Below are 9,945 nucleotides of genomic sequence, written 5' to 3' on the forward strand. Positions count from 1 at the left end.
CAATTAAATCTTGCAGAACACTGAGCTTCATGTCCCTTTGCCACACATCCCACTCTCCCAAAACGTACCTATAATTGATTTTTCGAAAGAATAGTTTCTGAGAAATAAATGATGTTTAAAGGAATTTTGTACTTAGTACTGATTCCGTTTCTGGTTTGGTGGCAATGGGAGATGGTGAGTATGTGTAGTTTACTGTCAAAATTTAATCCTTACTCAGAGTTTTAGCCAGCAACAAGCTGAGAAAGTTTTCCTTACATATAGAGCCTGGGCAAAGACAGCCAGTCCCTCTGAAATGGCTTCTCTTCTGGCACTTAATTCTTTGTTCTCTCCACAATGAAGTGTGCAGTGGTCAAGCTTAGCCTCATGGGTCCCAATTAGCTCTCAGGTAGGCATCCTAGCACCCTGACTTTGCTTCATTTCAAGTCACACTATTGTTATCCCCCAAAGAATTGTGTCCTATTGACAGTTTCCTTCTCATTACAAAGGTGAAATTAAATAAATTTGTATTCTGGAAAGATATAATAGTTACTGTTATAAATGTTAACAATGGCTATTTTCTGGGGATTGAGATGGTCTTCTTTCCCTTCTTTATACTTATCTGCATTTTCTGATTTTAAAATAAATTAGTTCAGCAATGGATATAATTTAATTTTAATTTTTTAAATTTAGGTTTTAAACATAAAAATAAGTAGTATTAATAAAAAGTAGATGACTCTCTGTGAATGTGTGTGTGTATGCCTATGTGTATCTGTGTGTATGTTGGAAAGGTAGCTGGGGAGAATCTCACAGCTGCATGTTGAGCAAATAAAACTCTGTGGTTGTGATCTACTGCTAAGGCACATGACTGCATTGTCTCAATAATAGATCGCAGGTGGTAATATGCTCACAATACTGTACCTTAATTTTAAAGCCAAAAGTTTCAAGATTCAACAGGAAGATTTGCTTGTAGAAGGGCAGAAAGAAGAGGAGGTAAACAAAAACAAAATAAAGTTATTTCCAAATGGTGATAGATATTGATGTTATGTGCAAAGAAAACCCACTGCAGCTGTATCTCTTCAGGCAGCAAGAAACATAAATTAAACACACACGTGCACGTGCACATGTGCACACACACACGTAGGCGCAGGCAAGATAGTGAAACAAACTACCTGTATGTCACTACATGAGGCTTGTAATCAGGGATCATTTTTGCCAGAGAGCATACTGACAGGTAAAATACTCTTTGCAAATTGTCTGGATAATTGCCACCTTAATACAAAACCTCTTCTACCCTGATCAATGTGGCAGGGTCCTTGGGACACAGTAATCTTGATCTGACTGCTCTTGCCTGCAGCCCTTGCTCTGAAGTCAGATGAGCCCGGGCATTTGAAGGAGCATTTGTGAGGCTGTTGTGAAGTGAGCGCATACATAGGCAAGTGCTGCTTACCTGGATGTTGCCCCCATTTTATTGCCTCCATCTTCAGATAGAAAGGGAGGGACACACCTGACACATAAGAAGTCACTCTAAAGCTGTGCTTAATGTGAATACAACATTTTACTCTGCAAGGTGTGAATAGCAAAGTGCTCTCTTCAAAAGTGGGCTTTTACTTTCCCAGGAAGCAAGGAGTCAATGTGCTTTGTGTACAGCCTTCACAGAATCCTCCGAGAAACCTTTGGGGAAGACATTAATTTCGTTTAGTGGATGAAGAAACTGTACTCTCAGAGGAATTAACCACAAGCGAGTCCCATATACGGAGTACTTAATGTGTTGTTGGCATTTGGGCTACATGCTCTCTAAGTGTTATCTCATTTAATCCTCCCCACGCCTGGTCAGAGTTGGGCATAGTACTGGGATATGCAGTGGTGTCCCAGGCAGTCCTTGAAAGCCACAGCATAAACCTACACATGTCTTTGGAGCATCAACTTTAAGTTAAAACATTATTTTAAATAGTCCAACGAACACAATTACATTTTGGAGAAGACTATAAAACAGGTCTGAATTTTTAAGCTAAGGCATGAGAACTGAACTTATGGTGGGTGCTTTGGGCCACCATGCTAAGATCTCTAAGGGGTTATGTGCTTACTGCCGTCTCTCATTAGCATTACGTTATGTCATGCTGCTTCTAAACAAGGCAGAAGGCAATTCTTATCTATAATCTTACGAGATTTGGTAGAACTTAAGGGTTCCCTGTGGGAATGTCTTAATTAAGAGAATACATTATTGGTCTTCATTCTTCGCATCAGTCCCCCACAAACAGAATCCCACCATATACTTTCCTTGGCATCAGGGTGATAGGCCACCGGTTGGAGAGGTGATGGTGAAGGGCACTGAGCTTTCTGACAAGGCGGCTGAGCTACACAGAATAATGGTGGCAAGAAATAAAAAAGGCATTTTTTTCTAGGTCAGTAGTTCTAGGTCCCAATGCCCTTCCACCTAAAGCCTGGGTTCTACTCCTCAGTGCAGTGACAAGCCAGGTCTCCTCAGAAATTCCTTCTCAGTTGTACTCAAGTAAGCCTCCTCTGCCTGATTATCACTGCCCAAACAATCCCCAAATTCATCTTTTCTTTTCATCATGGAAGACAATGCAAAAACAGGCTTCGGTGTGTGGAATATCTCTTAGCCAGCCTTGCAAGATGGCCATAATTTCTGCCTCTGTGGACTTAGCATATATGTGAATCAACCTACAGTTCATTTATGATTTTTTCAAATATTTGAATACCCGTATGGGAGGCTTTGTGTTAAGCCTCAGGAGGATGAAAAGAAGATTAGGAGAGAAGGCTAAAGGAATTCACAACACTAAAAGATCACTTCCCACTGAGGGAGCATTTAAAATGAGCTTTAAAGGATGGGAAGAATTTCATTAGCTAGAGATTACAGGGTGAGGGAGAGGCATTCCAGAGGGAAGGAAGAGCATAAGCAAACATTCAGTGGAGGGGGGTGGGTGGGAAAGATCAAACCAAAAAAATCACAGGGCGTATACAGGAAATTCAAGATAAGTACTCTGGGATGTCTGAGATTAGAGTATATTATGGAAGTGGTGGAAAAGTAAGCTTGAAAGATGACCTTGAAAGAGTTTTAGTGTCAGGCTGAAGGGTGTGACCTCATTCAACTGGCAAGGAAACACCATTAAATGTTTTAATAGAAAGTGATGGTATCAGAGAAGTGACTTAGAAAGATTAATACAAGAGAGCAGGAAGAGGGGAGAGACCTTGCAGATGAGATAGGTTAAGGTGCTATACAAGATGTAAAGGGAATGGTAAGATGTGATCTCTTCCCTCAAGAAGCATATACTCAGACAAAGTAAAACTAACAAACACTTTATGGTTAGACAGTAAGAATAAGTTCTAGTGCCCTAGGGTAACAATAGCTAATGAAATTGTTTTGTATATTTCAAGATAGCCAGAAAAGAGGATCTTGAATGTTATAACTACAAAGAAATGGTAAATGTTTAGGTGATAGATACGCTAATTATTCTGATTAGATCATTATACAATGTATGCATGTATTGAAACAACAAACTGTACCCTGTAAACATGTACAGTGAATTAAAATTAAAAAAAAACTAACAAACATCACAAAACGTTTCCACACTGCCCAGTACACTTCTATAAATACATTATTAAATGACACTGACTATAACAACTTCTGAACACACTTTTTTTTTTTTTTTTTTGCCACAAGTGCTATTTTCTGTGGCAACAATTATTGCAGACACATTGCAGTCCTGAATTTTGAACCCTGTGACCTGGAACCTTTTCTTTTTTCCTTGTAGTAACACATCGTCATACACAGGAGGAGAAAAGAAAGGATTCACAGCAACAGCCTTTTCCTTAGGGTGGTCTTCAAATTCTCTTTCCTTACTTCATTTAGCAAACTAGGCCTTTACAGGGTAGCAAGGCTTGAAGCTGCTATAGCCACCTCTTTTCTATTCCCAAATCACCTGCACTAATTTGCTGAACAGACTTCTGAGATTACAAGCAAATATCATTTAGGAAGAAAAACATGCCATCTCTATGGCAACCTGAAAGTCTGAGAGGGAGCCCACCTTGAAATCACCAAACAATGGTCTCTTTGAGAAGTCCCTAGGGCCTGTGTTAGACAATCTCTTATTAAGAGATTGGCTGTTTTTAGTGTATCAGCTTTTCAAACCCACAAATATAAGCCCTAACTCTTGACATTCCTATACAAATGGTCTCTTTTTTTCCCCACACCTCATTGACGTATACAGTTGTGATGCTAAATGAAAAAAAGAACATTTATTCATAGAGTAGACAACTATTGAGCACCATTGTGTGAGCACAAATCACTGTGCTTAGTGCTCTAGAGACACCATAATAAAAATGACAAGGTCATAGCCTTTGAGATGTCAAGATCTGTCCTGGGATACCCATGGGAACAGCGAAGGTAGTGACCAACATTATCAGGTACCCGTTTTGCAACAACTATTGTAGGTGACACTGGTATTACAGAGATCATATGCTTGGATTTTCCAAGCCAGCCAGTTCTGATGACATTTTCTGTCCTACTCCCACCTAAACTACCAAAAATGTCCAAGAAATTTCAGTACTTTAGGCTCCAATGTATATCTTCCAATTGTTTTTCACTTAGAAGCACATAAAGGTTATTTGACAGAAGAGGTGCCAAGGTTGTTGGTTCAGAAAATAGAATTACTGTATTTGTTTATTCATCTAACCCGTATTAATTGAACACTCCACGTGCTATATGGGCATAGTGGTGAACGAGGTAGACAAGGTCCCTGGCCTCATGGAGCTTGTGTTCTGGTGAGAATACTCATATAACACGTAAATAAAGAAACCAGATAATCCTATTAGTAATTACTGGTAAGTATCTGGCTTCTTTATTTTTTAGAATTTATTTATTTAGAAACCAGATAATTACAAACAGTGAAGGAACTCACAGGGGCATAACTGAGCATGGCAGGGAGGGACTGCTTTAGAGTGGGTAGTCAGGAAAGACCTCCCCGAGAGGATGATATTTGAGTGGACACCTGCCTGATGGCAAAGAGTCAGCTATGTAAAACTCTTAGGGAAGAAAGTTATGAATAGAGGGAACAGTAAATATAGTTTCCGAGGCAGATAATACTATTGACTATATGACAAGCACTGTCCAAAGCTTTACATATTGAAATTGTTTAATTCTCACCATAACCCCACAAGGTAGATACTATTAATAACATCATTTTTTTCAGAGAAGGAGGAAACTGAGTCAAAGAGAAGCTTCAAGATTCACCTAAGGTCAATAGCTAGTAAGTGGCAGGTCAAAGACTGAAACCTAGGCAATCTTACCACAAAGTCTAGATATTAGCCATATAGGAGAGGTGTTCAAACAATACAAGAATCTATCCTTAAGAGTTGGAACTTGCATAACACGGACTGAAAAGTCTTACAAACCAGCCTAGGAAGTTATGGGGCTAAACCAGTATCTGGGCTCCTAGGAAGTAGGTAGTTTTGAGCACTGAAAGAACTCACTTATTGAATCAAATTTAAAACATTGAATTTTGATCTACGGAGTTATCTTTGAACCCCCAGATGTAAACTTTTCTATAATACTCAGAAGTGTCAGGAAAAAAAGGCAGGAAATACCAGAGTGTAGGAATATTAGCCCTCCTCATAAACAACAATCATAAATCCAAGTTTCTATCACCTACATAAAGAGCTCTCCAAGAAAAACAGTCTGATTAAATGAGATAAGTGTGAAGAAACTGGCAACATGTCATCAATACAGACAGTCGGTTCAGCGATGTAAATCATCATTCTTCATTTCCCTGAAATTTTTCATCTGCAATACTCATCTACTAGAATAATAAGAGCAGAATAAGCACCTTTCATCTGAAAAAAAGAAATCTCAAAATGCCTGCAACCATTAACTCATTGTCCTCATGATATAATAACAAAGAGTAGAAAAGTCTTTCCTATTTATTTTAAGGAGAAAAAAGAAGGGTTTTGAGTTCTCAACTTTTTAGCTCACACCACCTCATTCTAGACTTCTCTATTCCTTTTTAGCTGTTTGGCTTTTTAAATATTATCTTCCCAACATATATACACATATGCAAACAGACAAATATAGATAGTTCATTCAATGAATCCTTACAATGATGGGTAGAGAACTTGTAAATACACAGAACTGGGATAAGAGGAAAAGGAATGTTAGAACTAGAAGACATCTGGCAAAGTTTTATCATTATACATACTGGAAACAGGACTATACAAGATCCAAAAACCTGTAACTGATAGGCTAGGCCTCCTCTGCCTATTTCACAGTGCTTACCCGTGGCCTCAGTTTCCCTGTCTATCACTGAGATAGGACAGTGACAACACACAGATGGTCACTCTTACATAAAAGTGCTTCTGTGGTTTCTCATTACCTTAGAGGATGAAATCCAACTTCCTTACCATGGCAAACAAGGCCCTCTATGCCTGATTCTCTGACCTCCTATCACTCCCATCAATCTCCCTTTATACTACAAATTCCCCTCTTTCACCCCCTGCCTTTTGTATACAATGTTACTGCTCCCTGCAATGCCGCTTCTCCCTCTCCTTGCTTCTCCCTCTCCCCCTTCTCCAGTAGAACTCCAACTTGCCACCTCTTCCTTGGGGAGTTTTGGGAAAATAACTCAGGCAGTTATGTATACAATGGCAAAGAATAGGGTTGGCTAGGTACTGCGAGCCCAGTTAGAAAGGTATTTTAAAGTCTTGTAACCCTTATTAGCATGTTGTCCTGTTAAAATCAGTTGTAGGCTATATCCTAATGAGTTGTTACAAAGAATTGTTTAAGTACCAAAGTTTGCAAATGATTGAGAGCAGATTCAAGGTTATTCCTATATAATATCACCAGCACTCAGGTTCCCCAAAAAGTCTTTCCTGACATCTCCCCAGAAACTTAGGGTGCTCTAGATGCTCACAGCACAACTGTGCATAGCATTTAGAACTCTGCACTGGAAACACCAATTTTCTTGTCTGTCTCCCCTACTATACTATGAGTTTCACAAGGGCAGGGAGAGTACATTAATCATTTTTGCATTTCCAGTGGCAGACACAGCCCTTGGTAGACACTTGTTGAATGGGAGCACGGACATTGACAGGTAAAGTAGCTAAGAAAAGAGAAAGAATTCCTTTGAGAACTAATACAGCTCCACCTTGTTTTACCTGTAACATCTAAGTAGAACTAAGTTCGATGGATAACGGACTTTTAAGAAATTTTCTCATCTTATTCTATTGGTTATGATATAACTCAATCAATATTTTTTTGAGTATACATAAGACTTCAGACATAATAAAGCAGAAGGCTTTCTTCAGCAATCCTTTCTTTTGAATTCTGTTTATGAGCTGGCAACACAACATGAGGTAAGAAATGGGTAGAATGAAATGGCTGAAATGGAAAGCCAAGAGTCCTGATCCTTTCCAGAGGGTGGCATTTCTAGACCAGGCATGGGGAGAGGGCATACACTGAAAAGAGCTTCAGAATCCTAGAGACTGGGGCTGCAATAAAGATAAGTAATTTGAACATGGCTCAAGACAGAGCAGAACCTCAAACCATTCTGGAAGCAGATCTATCCACAGCATTCAAAAGCTATTATCTTCAAATCCTTGCCAATCAGTTATTCCCCCCGTTTCCTGTATCATCAACTTTTCATTTTCCACTGACTCTTTTTCCACCTCTGAAAAAATGTGCATGTTTCCTGAATCATTTCATTTGCTCCTCAAACCATGAAGTAGTCAATATCACTATCCTCATTGCCGAAATGAGAAAATTGGGGGCCAGAGTGTGAAGTAAATTACCCAAGGCCACAGAGCTAGTCAGTGACCAGAGATAGGATTCTAATCTATGTCTGATTCCAGAGTCCCTTGTTTCTAACTACTCTGCTAATGTTGCATTCTTATCTAATTCAGTCAAGCTGAAATTGCAGATTATTTTTTTTCTTTCATCCTGTCTTCCAAGAGAATGGAGAATAACTGTCTACACTATCCATGCAATACTCTTCCCTGTACCAGGAGATTCATGATTATGTCTATCCCTAGTCATTTCTTTTTAAAATTAAACACAGATGGTTTAGCCTTTACACTCTATTTAGAAGATCTTTAATTAAATCAGCCAAACCTGGAAAAACTTATTAAGTGCCTACTAGGCGCCCACTCTGTGTTTTCAGGACTCAGTACAAGTCATCAAGTGAAAACAATGTATAAATATAAAATGCAAGAGAATGAGGAGCAGGTATGAGTGAGCAAATGTATGGTATTCATTTTAAATGATCATATGGTCAGGAAAATTATAGAATAGTGGTTGCCATTGTTTGCCTTTGGGAAGTACAGATTTTGGGGAAATACCACCTGCATAACATATTTGTAGTTAAGGAAATAAAGTCCGTGTACATATCTTACTTGTGTAGAGTTAACAGATGCGATCCAGAGCTGCTCTATTCAGAGCAGCTGCTAGATAGTGAACACAGCTAGACAAAAGTCATTTACTTGGAAAGAGAAGCATTTCTAAGCATACCAACAGCTGTGTCTATCATATTTAGATGAAACCAGATGTTTTGTTCTGTGTGGTAGCTAGCATCAAATGCCTTTATGCAACTACTAAATAATCCCAAACCCACAGATCTATCCAGTTTTTTTTTAAATTTCAATTGCTGAGGTCCCTACATCCTTTCATTTATGGCAGTATCCAAATGAATCTCATTTTTTCATTCTTTTCAACTATGATTCTCCTCCAACATGAGGTCATCAACCAACTAATTAATCCAGTGTCTACTATGCAAATGGTGCTGTTGGAAACACAAGGACATATCATATAAGGTAGCATTGAGAGCTCTGTCTCTCAGGAGCTTACAAACTGCAATATTTAAGAGACAAGAATGATTCACATGAGAAGATTATTAGAATTTAGTGCTCTAATCGGTGGCATGCCAAATAAGAATGCAGACAGGCATATAGTATTTCAGAAGAGGGAGCAGAGAGATCGATGTTGTGGTGTTAACACAGCCAGGGCAGTTTCATGAAGGAGTTGTCACTTGAAGTCTTGAAGGATCAGGGAATTGTCATTTTAGAAGGGAGGGGGGACTTCATAAGCAAGGAAGAATGGGAGTGATTTATTGGAGAGAGAAGGATGGATCTGGAAAATGAGTTTGGGAGGACTTGTGTTCCTAGTAGAAAGTCTGACTGTCATCTTATAGGAGCCTAAAAGCCAAAGCTATCATGGTAGTCTACAGAATATTGCAAACATTGATTTACCACTTTTAATTTTGTGGAAACCAGTTTCCATATCACCTCCATGAGATATTTAATTATTCTTCTGCTATCACTTTTAATTCTATTTTCAAGGATTTCCTCCCCCCCCCCCCGTTGATTACAATAATATATTTATAGTATGAAGACTCAGCTCTAAGGCCTTTATCCCTTAGCAGTCACAACCTGAAAAGTCACTAATGCCTATCACACTGCATTCAGCTTAATTAACTGCACAAATAGATTGTTTCTGTAATGCAAAAATTATCTGGAGAGAGAAATAAAAGGATAGGGAGGGAAGCTATGAGAAGCAGAAGCTGGAAGACAAATTTATCTCACTCAGGAAGCTATACTGGTTATCATAACAATAACAAATATTTATAGAGGGCTTTCATCCTGAAGAATCCCAGAGCCCCAAAGCAATGAACACTTGTGGTAAATAGATTAAAGGAACTACTCAGCCATCCAAGGGAGAAAGCCCTCTCCCAGGCCCAGTGCACTAAGTCATTCCTTGGACAGCATTAGATTTTAGCCAAGGGATTTTAAAGGAGCAGGATAGAACTTCCAAGTCATAAAACCTAGACAGCATGCATAAAGAACACCTCAGAATCTTTCTACAGAAGAGAGCCTGGGAGCAACAGGCATGCCCTCAGTCATCTTAAGTACTATGTATTAAGATCACAGCAGCTTCAGAGGCCAGTGAAACCTCACTGATTTGAG

Source organism: Cynocephalus volans, chromosome X, assembly GCF_027409185.1.
Source record: "Cynocephalus volans isolate mCynVol1 chromosome X, mCynVol1.pri, whole genome shotgun sequence".
NCBI classification, from domain to species: domain Eukaryota; kingdom Metazoa; phylum Chordata; class Mammalia; order Dermoptera; family Cynocephalidae; genus Cynocephalus; species Cynocephalus volans.